This window comes from Hyaena hyaena, unplaced genomic scaffold (genome assembly GCF_003009895.1).
Source record: "Hyaena hyaena isolate Hyena2069 unplaced genomic scaffold, ASM300989v1 scaffold_4, whole genome shotgun sequence".
In the NCBI taxonomy this organism is placed as follows: Eukaryota; Metazoa; Chordata; class Mammalia; order Carnivora; family Hyaenidae; genus Hyaena; species Hyaena hyaena.
Genome location: NW_024080636.1, coordinates 8,400,349 through 8,419,513, shown reverse-complemented (window position 1 = coordinate 8,419,513; position 19,165 = coordinate 8,400,349). Strand labels below are relative to the sequence as shown.

Here is a 19,165-nt window from a genome sequence, read left to right as displayed (position 1 = left end):
GGGGGGGGGGGGGTGTGCTGCCTGCAGCCTGGACCCCAGACGGCGGGGGGGGTGAGGGGGTGCTGCCTGCCGCCTGGACCCCAGACGGCTGGGGGGTGGGGGGTGCTGGCTGCAGCCTGGACCCCAGACGGCAGGGGAGGTAGGGGGTGCTGCCTGCAGCCTAGACCCCAGACGGCGGGGGGGTGGGGGGTGCTGGCTGCAGCCTGGACCCCAGACGGCGGGGGGGTGGGGGGTGCTGCCTGCAGCCTGGACCCCAGACGGCGGGGGGGGTGTGCTGCCTGCAGCCTGGACCCCAGACGGCAGGGGGGAGCGGGGGGCCACTGGGCTGTGAAGGCAGCCGGCCTCCCTGCTGCACCCCTGCTCCTGCCTCTTCTAGCCTCTTCCCGGGACGCGCCACGGGTCGCCACCTCCTGGCGGCTTCTCGCCTTGCACCGCACACTTGGGTGAGGTCCCCAGGTGAGCCGTGGTGCTTGGGCCACCTCACTGACCTGGGTTACTCTGGGACTGCAGGTGGCCTCAGCCCTGCCACAGGGACCTGGTCCCAGACGCTGCAGCTGAGAGCCCGGGTACCCAAGGTGCTAACGCGGGGGTGGGGGAGTTGTGCAGGGGAGCCCAGAGGAGTCAGACCACATGTGCTTGAGGTTGTTCAGCAGGAGGAGACGAGACAGGGAGCCCCAGGGAGGGGGCACAGCTCTGGCCAAGCGTGGGGGTCCTGGGGGGAGGGAGTGACCAGAGTGGGGCCGGTCACCTCGTCCCCGAGGCTCCGCGGCAGAAGTTTAACATAATTTAATTAGCTTTTGAAATCCCATCAAAAGAATTGATTGCTTCTTCTGAACCCCACGGGAAGAGCTGACTGGAGTCATTGCCAAGCAACTGCCCGGGCCGTGCAGGCTGGCGGCACCTGAGCAGCCCCTGCGGCCATCGGCCGGGTGCCAGGCTCCTTCCTCCCCGGGCGAGGATGCCCGCCCTGCCCTCCGGCCTGCCTCCCCGCAGTCCCACGTAGTGGGCGGGCATGCTGGGGGGCCGGGCAGGGTCCCTGCTGGGGGCGTGAGTGTCGCGGGGTGGGACGGCAGTGGGGGGGGGGGCAGACGCACGTCCGCGGAGCTCTATTCAGTTACCTGCATGTGTTGAAATGGATTGCGGTATTTCAGAACCATATATTCCTAGTTTAATTAACTTCTAATTTTTTTCTGAACTTTCAGTTATCCCCAGAGCGGGGAGAGTAACTCCGTGGGCCAGCGCTGGCTCTGTGATTCCGGAACAGGTGCAGGTGTGTGACCCGGAGACTCTCAGGACACTGAGCCGTGGTTCCCCCTTCACGGGGACTTTGTCTCAAACAGATCCCTGCTGTGCCCGAACTGGCTGTGAAACGTTTATCTAGGACTTTGAAGATTCCAAGTTAAGGTCTGATGCAGAGTTAATAGCTGAGCAGGTTAACTTGCCTCTTGCAGAACTGAGGTGTAACATTCAGGGTCTAAACCTTTAGGTCATGAGTTTCCCTGGCAGTTTTATGACCTGCATTTTGGTGGCACAGGGAAGGTCCCTGGAGGTGTGCCACAGGGACCCGTCCTGTCACAGCCTCTTTTTTGGTGAGGGTGTGCCGATCGCACGGGCAGCAGGAGAGCCGGGCACGGAGAGAATGGACCAGGGCCCAGGACACAGACAGTCGTCAGAGATGAGCTGAGTCACCGGACCTCCGATGGGCCAGGACACCAGTGTGGTGTGGCGTCCAGCCGCGGACACGCAGCAGGGGGCCTCAGGGGGCCTCTGGGAGCACCCGGGGCTTCTCCTGGGCTCCCAGGTGACCTGTAGCACATCCCGTGGCCTGTGTGTTTCAGTTTCTTCAGGGGTAAGAAACACGGGGACAGACCCTCCTGAGATCGCTTTGAGGCTCAGATGGGGACATGCATGAGACTGTGACGCTGAGCAGGCGTGTGGGCATCTGGGGCACTCGGCTTCACACCCAGCTGCCGAACCGTACAGATGTCTGCGCAGCTGAAGCTGCAGAATTGTCAGAGCGTTAGAACCGCCTCGGTGCTGGCGGTAACGTGCGAGGAGAGGAAAGTGGAATTAGTGGGACGCTCACGTGAAACCTTGGAAACACCGAGGATCTGAGTGGTTCACGTTTTCACAAAGAGCTTGTCAGGAGTGGCTTGGCAAGCGCGTGGGGCACAGCCCTTCCATCCTCAGAGCGCCGTGTCCCCCCACGGAGGGTCGGCGTCGTGCACTTGATGCTCTGTGCCTTCCGAGTCCTGCCGCATCTCTGGGGCTCCTTCCCTGTGAGCTGTCACCTCCGGGGACGTCTCCAGCCTCGTCATCGCGGCCACCCTCCTTGCTTACGTTGGGGAGGCCTTCAGCTGTACGCACAGTGTCCCGGTCACCGTGTCCACGCCGCACAGCCAGTGGACTCCTGGTGACTCCGTGGGTGTTCAGTCTGGATTTCACTCCCAGGGCCACCACCGCAGCTCTCGGCACATCCCTAGGTGGCTGCCCAACTGCGTTCGAGTGCCCATGTTTGTACACTGTCCCAGGGTCTATCACCGGGACCCGAGTGGGGAAGCACACCGCACGCGCTTGGCTCCCTGTGCCCGCACCGACCTCAGACCTGGGAAGAGGCGCCGTGGTCGGTCAGGAGCATGGTGGGCATCCGCTGTTCCCGCCGCCACTTGTGCCTGGGGAGCTCCGACGGGCTCTGTGCTTCATGCAGACCCTGGCAGTCACACAGCCTGGAAACGGGGCCCGGTGCTGGCGGCAGCGCCACTGAAGCCACGGGAGCACAACCTGGCCTCTGGGAACGTGCAGGGAGGGGACTGTGCATGTTAGCCGTCACCGTTACGGGTGTTGGGGGATCCGCCCTGGCCTCACTTGGAGCGCGGGGACATGTCCGTCTGGGCAAGTGAGTGTGAACTATGTGGCCATGGGAGGGGCTGGAGCAGGGTGGGCAGGTTCTCGGGTGTTTCCGAGCGTGTGTGCACATGGGGCAGTGTGCGTGTGCGTGGGCAGGAGCGCCCCTTCCCGTGTCCTTTTTCCACAGACCAAAGGAAGGTACCAATGAGCTCATCGTGATTCTGACGGGCGCAGGCACCGGGGCCCTGCGGCCATGCGCATGAGTGCACATTACGTGTCACCCCTCCACATCCTGTCTCAGGCCAGAGAGGAGAGATCACCCCGCTGCCTTGAAGGTCCCCGTGTGTGGCCGGAGTGAGTCATGTGCTTGTGGCTTTAATCTGATTGCATCTAGTGGGTTTTAACGAAGGTCCCTCCCGTTTGCTGGGAAGCATCCAAGCGGGAGATTTGATGTTACCCAGCGGTGTGGGGGCCTGGCCCTGGGGAGGCGGGTGCGTTCTGCAGTGCCTTTGTGCCCGGGCCGATGACGGGAAAGCCGTGGTGGGAGGGAGCCTGGACAAGCCGCGGCAGCAGACCCAACGGCCGGTCCCAGCTCTGTGGCCGCTTGACAGGTGTGGGGGGCGTGGGGGGCATGGGGTGCCGGTGGCTGCCAGCCCCCATGTGGATGGTGGGAGCGTGTGTGGCCCTGAGCTGGGAGGCATCTGCATGACCCCGGGAGCCTGGCTTGGATGTCACATCGGTGGGGACACAGCCTCCATTCCTCTCGTGTTTGTTCTGGGAGATTGAGATCCTGGAGGGAAGCCGACCCCCAGTGTCCTGGGTGCAGGGGCCTCAGAGGTCAGCAGCCTCGTCTCCATGTCCCGGTCCGCCTGCCCTTTCTCTGTCTGGTGGGTGAGGAGGTCAGAGTGCGAGGGCAGGGCGGAGTCCCCAATGGGGAAGGTGTCACTGGACCTCAGACTCGCTAAGGGCAGAGACCTCCTCATTCAGGGGACCCTGTGTTGGGGTGGGGGCTGGAGAAGGGACTGGGGGCTGAGTCTGGGTGAGACCCCCCTCCACCAGCGGCAGAGCTGAGCCCTGGGCCCCTCTCTCTTAGGGGACCTTCGTCTGGGGGGCGCTGAGGTGCTGGGCTCACCATCCCGGCGGCTCCGGCCTGCCAGGACGTGGGCAGGCCACGGGGTGGGGGAGGGTGGCCACACGTGAGCTGGCCACGCGTGTCCTTCTCCAGGTCCAGAAGCTCCATGACCATGATGGGGGCGGGTGCCCAGGACGCCCAGACCCCAGCCCGCAGGGGAGGGAACTGGTGGGGCCAGGGTCACTCAAGGTCAAGTGGGCATAGACCCTGGTGGGGGGGTGCTGGGCCTGAGCCTGCGCCCCTGGGAAGGCTGAGCGTAAAAGCGCTGATGAAGTAAGAGGCTCAGAAAATGCTAGGTTTTATTCGGAAGCTGGCGCTCCTGGGTCAGGAGTTTTGCAGGAATGGGAACTAGAAGCTGGGCGCTCGGACTTGGCCCTCCCGAGAGCCTGGAGCCTCCCCCCACCGCCAGGCCTCCTCCTAGAAGCTTCTGTCCCCGAGGCCCCTCCTCACTGCAGTGTGACCCGCAGGCAGGGGGCTGGCTGGTGTCCCCGTGGGCCCGGGGGTGGGCAGTCCCGGTTCTGAGCACAGGGCTCCCGCCTGGGACACGGCAGCTGGGACCCTGTCATGACCTTTTCCCGGTTGTTTGCCTTTTAAATTGTAGACTGTTGTTGTTTTAAGTGAAGTGTGTAATTTTTTGTAACAAAATCTAGCATTTTCAGTGTCTGGATGTCACTGAAACTTTGAAGCGTAGGGACGATTTGCCTCTATTTTCTGGCGGTGACCTTGTCACGCCCTGAGGAACTTCTCGGAGCCTTGAAACCGTAAACGTGCATTCGCCTCATTTGGGGAAGCCACCACCAGCGCTTTCTAACCACGGTCTTCGGGGACGGGTGCTCGCTGTGTTGGGCGGCCCGGCTCGGTGGGGGGTGTCTCAGTCTGCACCTTTGTAGGGCTCTCCATGTCCCCTGCGTGTCCCCGGCGTGTCCCCTGCGTGTCTCTACATGTCCCCTGCGTGTCCCCTACGTGTCCCTGCATGTCCCCTGTGTGTCCCCTGCGTGTCCCCCGCGTGTCGCTGCATGTCCCTGCGTGTCCATGAGTGTCCCCTGCGTGTCCCTGCATGTCCCCTGCGTCGCTGCGTGTCCCCTGCGTGTCCATACGTGTCCCTGCGTGTCCCCTTTGTGTCCTTGTGTGTCCTATGCATGTGCCCTGGGTGTCCCTGCGTGTCCCTGCGTGTCCTCGAGTGTCCCCTGAGTGTGCTCTATATGTCCCTGTGTGTCCTGTGCTCCATGGGATCCATGGGGGGGGGGTGCCGAGGAGGCTCTGGGGCCCCCTCCCCCGGGGAGCCTGCCTGGGCTGGCGCTGAGCACCCACACGGAGTCCCCGTCTACCTGCCGGAGGGAAACTGCGGACCCATTTTGTTCAGCCTCGTTACACGTTTGCTACTTCGCTGCTGGTTCCGCTCCGGCTCAGGGATTGTGCCCTTAAGGGAAACGGCGTCAGTGCCTCCTCGGGGAGGAGGGTTGTTTGGTGGGTGCAGGACGTGTCTGAACACGGCCAGGGACTGACCCTGAACTTGGCAGGTGTACGTGCAGCTGGTAAACTGCTTCCTGTGCCCCCCCCCCCGCACCCTTAACCAGGACCCCTGTCCCTAAGCTCCCCTCCCCCAGCCCTCCTCCTGAGGGGTCAGTGCACCCTGCCCCCTCCCATGGCTGCAGAAACCCTGAGGTGTGAGGGACCTTCCTGCACAGCCGAGTGCCCATCTAATTTCTTGGAGAATACGGCTCAATTTGAGCAAAGCCTTCAGCGAGGAATTCATACTTTCCCCGTGAACCGCCGGCTGGCAGATGTCAATACGGCCGGGATTGAGGTGCTGATCAGATGTCAGGTCTATTTAGATGAAAACGTCTAATCAGAAAAACATTGGGGCTTAGGCGAGATGGACCAAACAATTCCAAAACAATTTATCTTAGAAATTAATTCCCAGAAAAAGTTTACTCAGAGGAGCTGGAGCTTAAAGTTTTGTTTTCAATTTATTAAAGCCCCAAAGCCTTGTTTTCTGGCTGTGCCACGGGCTGTCTGCGTGGCACCCGCCTCCGAGGCCCCAGGCAGCGCTTCCGCCTCCCCTGCTTCCGAGGCTGCGGGCTCTCCCTCCTGCGCCTCTGCCTGCGCCCTGGCTCGTGCCCACCGGCCCACACATCCTCGATGCCTTGAGATGCATCTGGGGTCCCAGCACGTCAGCGGCCCCTTCCCTGCGTCCCGGCCCTTGTGTGGCTCTGAGCCTTCTCCGTGAGAGCAGCAGTAATCGGCTTGGACAGACTTTAATCCACCTTCTTAGGCAACTGGAAAACTCCAAATAAGGGAGATTATTTATTTAAACCCAAGACTTTTATTCTCACAGGAATTCAGTACTTATTTTGAAAGGCTAAGTAGTGATGTTGAGCATCTTTTCATGTGCTTCTGGCGTTTGCACATCTTCCCTGGAGAAGTACTATTTGGGTCTGTCTCCCACAGACCGGGGTGCTCGAGAGCCTTCTCTCACCAACTGGGGGCCAGAGGTCCAGGGTCATGGAGCCCGCACACTGTCCCGAGTCCCTCCCGACGAGACGTGGTCCCGGCAGCTCAGCCCCGCCCCAGTGACCTCACGTAACCCTGGTCACCACAAGCCCCACTTCCGAATATCAGCACTCTTTGTGTTAAGGCTTCGACAGGTGAGCTTCAGGGGAATGCAGACATGCAGTCCATAACGAAGTGCTTTGTCATTTTTTAGAAAGATGATTTGAGAGAGAGAGAGAATCTCAAGCAGGCTTCTCGATGTCAGCACAGAACCCCACACTGGGCTCGAACTCACGAACCGTGAGATCATGACCTGAACTGAAATCAAGAGTCGGAGGCTCAACCGAATGAGCCCCCCAGGGACCCCTTCTTTGCCCATTTTGAACTGGGTTGTTTGTTTTTGTTCTTGTTCAGTTGTGGGAACTCTTTACATATTCAGGATATCACACCCTCATCAGGTAGAAGATACACAGATACTTTCTTCTCTCCCGTGGGTTGTCTCGCCCTTGGTTGTTCCTTCAGCATAAACGTTGGTCATGTTGTGGAAGCCCGGTTCACCTCTTTGCTTTTCTGCCTGTGCTTTCGGTGTCACATCCAAGAAATCAGCGCAAATCCAACGTCGAGGGGTTTCTTTCCTTCTGTTTTATTCTAAGACTCTTGTAGTTTTAACTCTTACGTTTAGGCCTTTGATTCATTTGAGTTAATTTTGAATAGAGTGCCAGATAAGGGGGATTTTGAGAAAAACAATCACAGAAGGAAAAAACCCAGCAGTTGTAAGTAGAGGCACCGAATCGCAGAGTCTGGGGTGGACGGAGGTGCGAGCAGCGTTTGCCCAACATCATGGGGGCCTGTCAGGCTGGGATGCTCAGAACCGAGGGTGCTGAATGGTGGGGGCCCCAGGAGACTGTCAGTGGGACCGGGGCTGCTTCCAGGGTTCCCGGCGCCCCTGGAACATCGTCTCCGCGTGGGACTTGGGCCTGGAACCCACCCGCCCATAAAGTCTAATGCAGAGGAGAGAAACACAGACAGCTCAGGGTGCTGCGCGGTCCCCCAGAGCAAGCACCATACCACCTAGAGATGGGGCCCTTTCCCCGGGGGCTCTTCCCGGTGCTGTCGGTTAAGGGCTTGGGGAGGCCTGGAGCCATTCAACTGAGCTCGGGTCCTCCTGGGGCACGAAGCCCTTGGACGCCAGGCTGGGTGCCCGGGGCCGGCTGGTGGCTCGCCCTCCCTCTTACTCTGTCTCCATCTTGCAGGAAGCTGACAGGCAGCCCCTCCATGGGCGTTGGTGCTGCTGAATCGTTCATTGACTCACTGATTCACCGATTCCTTCATTCAGAAAGCCAGCAAGCCGACTCCAGACCCCAGACTGGACCCTGGAGCTACACCCTCCCGCCCGGGAAGTGGATAGAGAAGGTCATAAAAACAGCCCTTTCTGAAGCCCCTGCCCGCAGCCCCACACTCGCCACCCTCTCGCTCTGTCCCTGCTGTCCCCGCTGTGTCCTCCCCTGAATCAGGGAACCTCGGAGACGCCTGCGGGGGGTGGGGGTGCAGACGCACCTTCCAGTGAGTCCTACTCAAGCCGAAGGTTGAAAGGTAGGTGAGACCCCGTGTTCCCTCCTTGTTCAGCCACACTCACTGTCACCTCCTTTGTGGGAGAAGTGAGGCCCGGACAGGACCAGGGGGCGGTGACGGGGGAGACGGACCGGCAGACAAGGCTAGTGTGACTGGATGTGACCTGCCTGAGGGTCTCTGCCACACTGAGCCTTGCGCTGTCGCCCGCAGTCCTGGCGGCCAGTCTCAGAGGTAGGTCCTCTTGTCCCCACTGAGAGGAGTGGCCTTGGGGCTCAGAGCAGTTGGGTCACCTGCCTAGGCCAGCCCTCTAACAGCAGGTGAGGATTTGAATCAGGGCTCTTGAGCCACATCCGTAAACACAGAGTGTCCTGGACCTTGTCATTCCAAACTCACACCCTGAAGAGGTTGCGTCCCATGGGAGGTCCTCAGCTTGTGGTGTCTTTGGAATATGTGCGTGGGTAGGTAGATCGACGGGTAGATGGATAAATGGCTGGATGGGTTGGTGGTGGATGGATGGATGGTGGACGGATGGGTGGGTATTTGGATGGATGGATGGATGGATGGACAGGTGGATGGATGGACGGACAGGTGGATGGGTGGGTGGATGGATGGATGGGGGATGGGTGGATGGATGGATGGACAGGTAGACGGGTGGTCGGATGGATGGATGGACAGGGAATGGGTGGACGGATGGATGGGTAGATTGGGAAAAGCCTGAATGTTTTCCGTCATCTCCAGCACCGACATGTGACTCATCTCTTGAGACTCTCCGGAGCACCCCTTTGAAGGTGCTCTGCTACCTCTGTCCTTCACTCCGTTTCCCGAGGGGAAATAAACAGCCATTTACTGAAACCAGGGCTGCCACTGAATGTTGAAAACTGACAGGAGGAAGGAAGAGTGTCCAGTCACTGGTCTGGTCCTTCCTTTTCACAGTCTTCTGGAAGTCCTGGGTGCGCCTCCCAGGCCCCCCGTCCAGACCACGACAAGATTCCGAGGGAAAAGCCCGTCTCCACGAACCCCTGCTCTCGGGCCCCCAAAGCCACTTGCTCAGGGCCCTGTGCTCACTAGAGGCCTGGGGGCGGGCAGGGCACGAGGGAAGGGCACAGGAGGCGGAGAGGGGCCCAGCACACAGACAGGTGGCCCCACGGCCCCCCACGGCCCCCCACGGCCCGGGCCGTTTGCCCTTCTGGGTCTCCAGGGAGCAGCTGAGCAGGGGCCGAGTGTCACAGCTGTGAGACCAGAGAGAGGCAGGGTTTGCCCCGGCTTGGGGGCAGCAGCCCCTCGGGGCCCTGGGCGACTTGGGGGCTCCGCTCCCGCGGCGGGAGCCCCGGCGGTGGCCTGAGTTCCGTCTCCTTCTGACAACAGCCTCAGACGCGCCTCCGATGCCCACGCACCATCTCTTCTGTGGCCGTTGGAGCCAAGTTCTGCGGGACCCGGAAGTACCTATTCAGATGAATGTCTTCCTAAAAACAAGCCAGTTAATTCCAGACATTCGCGTAGGAATTTCTTGACTGAAGGCGGCCCCGCTTTGCCCTCTTGTTTCTCAGCGGCTCGGGGTGCCCTCTGCGGAACCGCGGGGCGCTGAGCGTGAGGGGGGCTGTGCCCCTGGCCCCCCGCAGGGGGCGCTGTGCGACCGCTCTTTGGCGCCACGGCCATTCCCAGCTCCGCTCTTGCTCTTACGCAACAATCTGCAGGACCCGCTGTTGATTTAGGGATCTGGGGAGCCTTACTTAAAATTAAGTCAACACGTGAACAAGGGAGTCACTGTCTTTCGAACAGGACTGTCATCTGTGACCAGTTCATCGCTTAATTCCCCGGACTTTCGCTTTGTTTCTTATCAGATAGTCCTTTGAACTCGTCTCTGGGCCTCGGAAGACCCTCTGGCTCCAGCTCCGGCTCAGGGCTGAGGAACAGGGGGGCGCAGTTCCCTCTGGGGCTGGTCCCCAGGAGCTGCCGGGCCTGGACGGGTCTGTGGGGCGTGAGGACTGACAGGGGAGGACCCCCTCAGGGCCTGAGTAGCTTGCCTTTCGCACGTGCTGGTAAGGGAGGGACAGAAAGGAATGTTCTGGAACGCCTGCAGCTGGGCATTTGGTGAAGGTGACACGCTGGTGGGGTCCACGAGGTGCCCGGGGCCTGGAGAATGCTGCCTCTAACCCTGGACCCCCCCCACCTGCCTGCAGCCCAGTGTGGGAGGGGCTGGGCGGTTGTACCCCCCCCCCAGTTCTGGCCTGAACACGGGGCACAAATCTCGAGATTCGGCAAAGCCCCCCTCAGACGGTGCTCTAGAACATGCACACACCCCCTTCTTTTCGGGACGGGAGAGCTTGGACTCGGACAATTGAAATTACGCATTTCAATTTACTTACGTTCTAGAACTGCTAATTACAGGGCTTTGGGCACGATTCTCCCGTACCCCTGCTGTCGGCCCGCGGTCTCCACCAGAAGGGAGGCTCTGAGGGGGTGGGGGCCCCAGGGCCTTTGTCGGCAGGGCCCTGAGCTGCTTCTAAGCCTTCAGACCGTCCAGACGGAGGCTCAGCAGTCGCCTCATTCCAGGTGTTTAGGGAAGGGTGCGGCGCCCCCCAGTGGGATGCCCCCCAAGCCACAATCACCCCAAAGCTGTTCCCTTGTGGGGAGGCTGTGGACCCTCCGAGCACCAGCCCGGCTCCAGTCCGCCTGGGAGGCCACGGGGCAGCCCAGACCCTGGCCCTTCTCAGGACTGTTTCTCCCCATGGAGGGGGTGGCGGGGAGGGGGCCAGGCCCTCACTCGTTCCTCCCCTGGGGATTGGGGGGCTCTGGGGCGAAGTGGGGGTTGGGCTAACATACTGCTGCGTCTCTTCTGGGAAGGAGCTTGTATCTGTGCTGTTTGTCGGGCCCCCAGACATGGCCCCAAAATGGCACAGTGAGTGAGCTTCCTGGGGTCCCGTCTTCACCTTCTCGCGCATCTGCAGACACCGTGAATTTGATGCTGGTCCTCTAACCGCAGTGTCCAGAGCCTCGCGTCCATGACCTTGGCCCTGTGCGTTGTCCCCAGCACGGGCCCTTCTGGGGCTTTCTGCAGGGCTGCAGATGTGAGGGTGGCAATTCCCTTCCCGCCCCTCTCCTCCGTCCCCTGCTCGTCCCCTCTCCTCCCTGCATGTCCCCTCCCCTGCCTGTCCCCTCCCCTCCCTGTCTGTCCCCTCCCTGCCCCTTCCCTCCTGAGTGTCGCTTCACAATTGCCCCTGTTTCCACAACAGAAATTTGAAAAGGAGTCTTTGCCGAAGTTCAGGCACCAAATTGAAACTCACCTTCCTGCTACCTGTATGAACAGTTGGCGCAAGTCTCCGGATCTTCGCGGGGGCTCGTCTCTGCAAGGCCCCCATGTGTGAGTGTCCCGCTTGCTTACTTCCCGGTGACCGTGAGTTGGAGGCCACGCATACGTGGGGTTGGGGGTTCTAATCAGGTCAGTTCGGCTCTTTCCTCAGAGACCCGGAGTCGGCAAGCGTGCGCCTTTCGAGTCCCTGGAAGAGAACACGAGTGGTCCCCGTGCTTCAGGGGACAAATCCCTGACCCCGTTCCGCTCAGGTGAGCCTCTGCCCTCCCTGCTCCACGCCCGGGCTGCCGCAGGGTCACCCGGGGCCCGGAGGCCGCCGTCCTGCAGGTCGGGGTGGGGCCAGGTGTGGCCTCCATCCAGCCCCGGGGTACAGGGCAGCACACCCTGAAGTAGGCGGGGCCCCCAGATGTGGGGGCCCAGCCTCAGGGATGCAGCCTCAACAGTGTGAGCACCGCTGGGGGTCCTGCTGGGCTCTGCCCCCTGGCGGCTCATCGGGGTGCCTTCAAGGGCTGCTGCCCCAAGTCCTGATGCTGGTCGCACTCGCACCTGCCGGAGCCACAGGTGGGGGGGGCCCTGCGCTCCTGTGCTGGGGCGGGGGAGCTCATCAGGGACCCCTCCTCTGGAGGGCCCTCACCCCAGCCCGGGGGTGGGGGTCCCCAGGGCAGCAGCCCTGGCCGACCTCTCTCGCTGTGTCCTTTCTGGGAGAGATCTCCAGCCCCTGCTGGCTTCTGTCACCTGGGCCGCTAGAGGCCTTCACCTGTGACCGCTGCCGTCTGGTGTGGACTCAGGATGGCGAGGGGCTGGGGGGAGGGGCAGGAGCCATGGGGGGCGGTCGGGCAGGACCTGGGAGGCGATGGGAGCAAAGCTGGGCTGGGCGGGGGAGCTCCCGCATCTCAGGACAGCGTGTCTGCGGTGTAGACGGCAGGGCTGAGGGAGGGGGCGACCTGATGGGGGGGGTTGGGAGTTGTGGGGCTCGATGCCAGGTGCACACTAAGGGTTGTTAGGTCGCCGTGGATCCCGTCAGCATCACAAAACGCCCGTCTCCATCGTGAGGACTTCCCTTGCCCTGGAAGCTGCTCTGGGGCATGTATGAAACGGCTCCGGGTTTTCTCGGTTAGCGTTAGTGCAGCGAGCGCGCCTTCCACCCCTTTACCCTAATCCGTCTGCTCCCCCCTGTGTGACGTGAGTGGCTTGTATGCGATATGTAGTTGGGTCTTGTGTTTTCATCCGCTCTGACAGTCTCTGTCTTCATACCACTCACATTCAGAGTGACTGTGGGGCGCCTGGGGGGCTCGGTGGGTTCAGAGTCTGGCTCTTGGCCTCGGCTCAGGTGATGATGTCACAGCTCGTGGGATCGAGCCCCACATCAGGCTCTGTGCTGTAAGATTGGGATTCTCTCTCCCTCTCTCCCTCTGCCCCTCTCCCACTCTCGCATGCTCTCTCTCTCAAGAAAAATAAACTTAAAACAAATTCAGTGACAGCTGATACAGTTGGATTAGCATCCTCCACATTCATTCCTGTGTGACATTCATTGCTCCTCACTCTTTGTGTCTTTTTTGGTCGTCTGCTCTTTTTCCACCTTCTTTGCTTTTAAAACCGAGCGTTTGCGTGCTTCCGTTTTCCCTTCTCTCTCAGCACGTTTGTCACATCTCTTCTGGTTTTTTGTTTTTTTAACTTTTTAGTGGTTGCTCTGGAGTTTGCAATATCCATTCATAACTAATGCAAATGCACTTTAAATAGCATCTTCCTGCTGCAGGGGCAGTGCAAGTGCCTCATAGCGGGACACTCCCCTCCTGGCGCCTCCCTCATCTGTAAGCTCTAATCACCAAATACATCGTTGCTACCATTTCATTTACCAGATATAATCGACATATAACACATTAGTTTCTTATCTTTTTGACACTAGCCATTCTGACAGGGGTGAGGTGAGTTGTGGTTTTGATTTGTATTTCCCTGATGATGAGTGGTGTTGAGCATCTTTTCATGGGTCTGTTGACCATCTGACCATCTTTGGAGAAATGTCTGTTCACGTCTTCTGCCTACTTTTAAATCAGATTGTGTGTTTTTTGGCTTTTGAGTTATAAGAGTTCTTTATATATTTTGGACATTAGTCCCTTATCAGGTGTATTGTTTAAAATATTTCCTTCCATTATATAGGCGGCCTTTCCATTTTGCCGATGGTTTCCTTTGCTGTGCAGAACCTTTTTAGTTTGATGTGGTCCCACTTGTTTTTACCCTGGTGTCTTCGCTTTTGAAGTCAGATCCAAAAAATCATCACCAAGGTCAATGTCACAGAGCTCACTGCCTGGGTTTTCCTCTAGGATTTTTATGGTTCCAGGTCTTACATTACAGCTGTGAATCCATTTTGGGTTAATTTTTGTGTATGGTGTGAGAAAGTCGTCTGGAGGTGGCTTCCCAGCTACCCCAACACCATGTGTTGAAAAGACTCTCTTTTCCCTGCTGTATGTTCTTACCCCCTTTATTATAAATTAATCGACCATACGTGCATGTGGTTATTTCTGGGCTTTCTATTCTGTTCCATTGATCCATGTGTCTGTTTTGTGCTAATCCCACAAATTTTGATTACTATAATTTATAATATGGTTTGAAATCAGAGAGCATGGTACTTCCAACTTTGTTCTTTCTCAAGATTTGTTTGGCTATTTGGAGTCTTTTGTAGTTTCATATAAATTTTAGAATTACTTGTTATCTTTCTGTGAAAAATGCCATTGGAATTTTGATAAAGATCACGTTGAATCTGTAGGGTGCTTTATGGACATTTTAACACAATGCATTCTTTTTAAAAAGTTTTTTTTAATGTTTTATTTATTTTTTAGAGAGTGAGAGACAGCGTGAGCAGGAGAGGGACAGAAAGAGAAGGAGGCACAGAATCTGAAGACAGGCTCCAGGCTCTGAGCTGTCAGCACAGAGCCCGATGTGGGGCTTGAACCCATAAACTGGGGGATCATGACCTGAGCCAAACCTGGACGCTTAACCGACTGAGCCACTCAGGCGCCCCTGACACGATGCATTCTTCCATGAGCATGGGATATCTTCCCATTTTTTTGTATCTTAAAATTTCCTTCATCAGTGTCTTCTAGTTTTCAGTGCACTGGTTTTCCACCTCCTTGGTTAAATTTATTCCTAGATGTTTAAATCTTTCTGATACAATTGTAAATGAAATTGCTTTCTTAATTTCTCATCCTGATGGTTCATTGTTAGTGCATAGAAATGCAACAGATTTCTGTCTGTTGATTTTGTGTGCTATGACTTTACTGAATTAGTGTATCTGTTCTAGCAGTTGTTAGGTGAAGCCTTTTTTTTTTAAGTCATTTCTTTTGTTTTCTTGTCTCTTCTTTTACTGGTTTATTTTTGAGAGGGGGAGAGAGAGAGAGGGAGAGAGACCGACAGACAGTGAGCACGAGCAGGGGAGGGGCAGAGAGAGAGGGAGACACAGACTCTGAAGAGGCTCCAGACGCCGAGCTGTCAGCACAGAGCCTGACTCGGGGCTCGAACCCGCAGACTGTGAGATCATGATCTGCACCGAAGTCGGACGCTCAACCGACTGGCCCACCCAGGCGCCCCTCTTCGGTGGACTCTTTAGGGTTTTCTGTATCTGCAAATACTGACAGTTATCCGTGTGGGTGTTTCTTACTTCTCTTTCTCGTCTGGTTGCTGTGGCTGGGACTCCCGGGCTGTGCTGGACACAGGTGGTGACTAGACGTCCTTGTCTGGTGCCTGGTCTTAGACTAAAAGCTTCCAGCGTTTCCGTTGAGTGTGCTGCGAGCCGTGGGCCTGTCCTGTGTGGCCTTTACTGTGTTGAGGCACATTCCCTCTATACTCACTTTGTTGAGAGTTTTTAATCATAACTGGATGTTGAGTCTTGTCAAATGCTTTTTCTGCATCTTTTGAGATGGTTCTCTGATTTTCATTCCTCATTTTGTTAATGTGCTCGTATGGATTGGCTTGTGAACACTGTTGTGCATCTGTTAGCTCAGTGAAGGACAGGAAAGAGGGAAGCTTTACTTTACCCTCAAACGTTCATTCTCTAACACGTTTCCTTTTCTTAACTCGGGTCTGAGACATGCAGTTCTTCCCGCTGCATTCCGGTTTCTGTGCAGGAGCCCTGTGCCTGGGTCCTGGGGTCTCCTGTGGGGCCTGCTGAGGGGGGTGCTCAGCCTGCGACCTGACCGGGATCCCAGGGGGTGCTGTGCCCAGGCAGGGGGCCGGGTGCAGTGGGAGGGGAGGGCGTGGCTTTGCCCCTTGCACACCTACCCCACGCCCTGCTTTCTCACTGCCCAGAGACGCTGGGGTGCCAGGCGGTGCTCAGTGGATCGGCGGGAAGACCTCGCCCTCGGCACTGCCCCCGAGGCAGCTCCCCAGGTGCCGCAGGAGGGGTCCCAGGGGGAGGAGCTGAGGTCCCGGAGTGTAGACCACTGTGCTGCAGGGGGAGGGGTGGCGGGGGGGGGAGTGAAGCTGTGGTTCCACCGTCAGGGAGAAGATCCCCGGCTGGAGCTTCTTTCTGCCCAGGCCGGGGCCCTGGTCGATGTAGAGCCTGACCTGGGGTGGAGCGAGGTCAGGGTCTGCCTAGCTAGGGACGGTCACCATCACCTGTCACATCACCTGTCAGGCTGCACGCTCTGGAGGATCGGGTCCTCCTCCGACCTCCGGGCAGAACCAGCCAGACCGCCCTGGGTTACCCGTGGCCCGCATGTGCTTGGCCGCTCCTCCCACACCCTGATGGTACGCAGGGCTCATCCGCCTTCCCTGGGTACACGCGGTCACAGTGGGAGACCCTGGGTCTTACCCTCTGTCTTCCCCAGAGGCGGCCGCCACATGTGGCTATTGACACAGGTGCAGGAGCCACGCTGCAGGCAGAATCGGTGCAGGTGGATGTTCTCCTGGACGGCATTTCCTCTGCAAGGAGCAGGGCTGGCAGCGGTTGGGAGGGAAGTGGGGGCTTGGTCGGGGGGGTCGGGCGTGAGCTCGGTGCCCAGGACCTGGCCACTGGCTTCCACTTGGAGCCCCTGTGTGCCACTGCCAGGGACGGGCGCTGGACAGACCCCGCAGCGGGTGCCGGGGAGCAGGTCCGCGCGCGGTCGCCTCTCGGCCAGGCTGAGTGTGGCCTGAGGCAGCTGCGGACCACAGAGGGGCATCCGAGGCGGTGAGCTGCACGCTCGCCCGATCAGGGTGGCCTCCCGCTCCCGCAGGCCCAGCCGCCTCACTTCTCTGTGACTCATCTCGAGAGAGGCCGCCACGTGTCCCGCAGGGTTGGCTGAGGCTGCAGTGTGGACGGGGCTGCTGACTCTGCCTGCCCGCCTCCCACACAGTGACTCTGGGGCAGGAGGGGCCGCGGGGACCCCGGTGCTTGCTGGTGACCCTGCGTTTAGTCCACAAACATGCTGGGCATGTCCTCTGTGCTTGGGAAGCAGGGCCTGGCTGGACATGGGCCGGAAGAGAAGCTCCCACAGCACAGGCCGGGCCGCCCTCCCACAGGCCAGTGACCAGATGGGGGGCCGGGGGAGAGGCTGGGAAGAGCCCAGGGGAGCGAGGCCGGGTGAGCGAGGCATGGAGAAGAGCGGAAAGCCAGAGGAGAGGCCAGGGCTTTGGGAAGAGGGCCGGTGGGCACGCCGGGCGCACGGACGCAGGCAGGAGGTGCTTCTCAGTGTCGGGGCTGCCGCGGGAGGCTTGGACCCCCGGGGCTCTTGGAAGGGCCCCAGGCGTTGGCAGCGGCCGCTTGGTGCAGGTCCCGGCAGGTGAGGCGCTCGGGGAGGAGGCCGGGGGCATCGGTGGGCCCCTGTGCAAGGCGCCGCGGGGACAGTGTTACCAGGCGCAGGCGGGCTGGCTGGGGGCCCGGGGGCCGGCCAGGAGCCCGCCGTACGGGCAGGTTTTATGAGGGCGGGAGGCAGTTTGCCTCTGGTGACTGGTTTGAGGCGTGTGACAGGGTCACTAAAAGTTGTCCCGAGTTATGCGGACGTGGGGTATGGAGGTCCAGGGCCGGGGCTCCGGGAGTCGCTCTGAGGGACACGCGCACCGGGCCTGGGGCAGAGGGGGGTCACGGTGCGCCAGGCTCTGAGCTGGGACGGCCCCTCAGAGGTGGCGCAGGGCCGGGTCCTCGCACCTGCGCTCACAGGCACGGCCTGGAGGGCCCTCAGGTCCACTCAGGTGGGGGCCCCTCTGCCGCCCCTGGGACCTGGCACCGCTTTTGGTCTGTCTCTCCGGCTCTGTGTCTGTGTGTCTCTGTCTCCCTCTCACCTGGGTGAGGGAGACGAGTCCTGGAATGTTCTACCCTGTCTTCCCCGCAGGTCAGGAACCAGTGTGGGGTGCGGCCAGCAAAAGGGAGGCCCCGTGGACGTGTGGGGACGGGGCGCAGGAGCCGTCCACGCTGCAGCCACGTGCTGCCCTCAGCGCCCCGTCTGGGCGGGAACGGGGTCCGGGTGGGCACCCCGGGCTCCACGGGCAACGTGCCTGGAGCGCACACGGCCACCTTTCAGGAGCCTGTTTGTCTCTTGGGTGCTGTTCCTCCCCAGGTCGGCGTCCGGACGTCCCCTGGGGCGGTGACCCCTCCGGGGCAGGGCCCTTGGCCTCCCAGCCTCGCCCTCGGCCTTCTTTTGACACCCTGTGGTCGGCCCCGCCCTCTGCCTCAGGGCTGCAGGTTCAAGGGCATCTGGGGGGTGTCGGATGGGGGGTGGCTGCCCCTCCCGATGCTGTCTGGCCCGTGGTGGCCCCGTCCTTCCGCTGATCTTATCGGCACCCACAGCCGCTGTCAGGGATCCTGACTCGGTCACAGCACCCGGCCACCTTCACTTCATGGTGGTCACCGCGGTGTCCTCCGGGCCTTCCTGGGAACACGGTCGGCGGGTGGTGGGCTCCCAGCAGCGCCACTTCTCCCAGCCCACGTTTTCAGACCCAGAGGCGGCTGCTCCGTTCCGCTGAGCCTGGTCCCCCGGGGCCTCACCCTCCCCTGGGCAGGCTGGGTGGCAGCACCTGCGTACCTGCCCTGGTGCCACGTCACCAGAGCCGTCTTCACGGGGGCCGCTGGCCCACAGGGTCTCGGGAGTCTGGGGCTGGCGGCCTCTCCTGTGTGTGCCCATCCCCATCCCTGCGCCGCGGCCTGGCCATGGCCTGCAGGGTTCAAGGGCTGCTGCGCCCCCTTTACCCCCCTGCCCCCCGCCCCGGCCACCACGAGTCAAGTGCTTCAGAGAAGTGTCCTTCTTTCTCCTTCCAGAGCGAGCTGTGGTTTGGGCCCTGAGCCGGGGTGTTTCCCAGGACAGGACGCTGCCCGTCGGGGAAGCTCTGACCTCACCTTCTCCCAAGTCCCAGGTCGCCGGGAGCCGTCGATGTCACTGTTGTGCCTGATTTTTCTCCCACGTGGAGCGGCTCCTGCCTTGCAGCCCCTCCCACCCGTCGGTGTGGACGGAGATGCATTTACCTACTTAGGAATGAAATTAGAGCAGGCTCATTAATAACTCATGTGAACTCATTTTTCTAAGAATTTGATGGAAGAATTAGTTGGTATTAAAAATGCTGTGGTTTTTAATTGTGACTACTTGTTCTTTTAAAGCAGAATGCATTTTAAATAGCACAACGAACTGTCTAATTAACCACTTTGTTTACATAAAGAACCCTTGAAAATGGGAGGGGACTCTCCTCCAGAGTTAATGGGAACAGTGGAAGGTTCTGGAAGAGATATCTATTGAGGAGGTCACTTCTGCTGAGCAAATCCATGTCACCATGGATCTTCGGAGGTGGCAGCCGCGTGGCTCTGAGTGCTGGTGGGGGGGTGGTTGGCAGCGCGGGGAGGCCATAGG

General features: G+C 59.6%; 1 long non-coding RNA gene across 1 annotated transcript; it reads left to right on the top strand.

The window, feature by feature from the left end:
• The first annotated feature begins 11,201 nt into the window (after positions 1-11,201).
• On the top strand, positions 11,202-18,894 carry LOC120233805. The gene is made up of 4 exons (XR_005528922.1): positions 11,202-11,405; positions 11,506-11,605; positions 17,885-18,009; positions 18,583-18,894. It is a non-coding gene; the product is annotated as an uncharacterized LOC120233805 (long non-coding RNA).
• Positions 18,895-19,165: the final 271 nt, after the last annotated feature.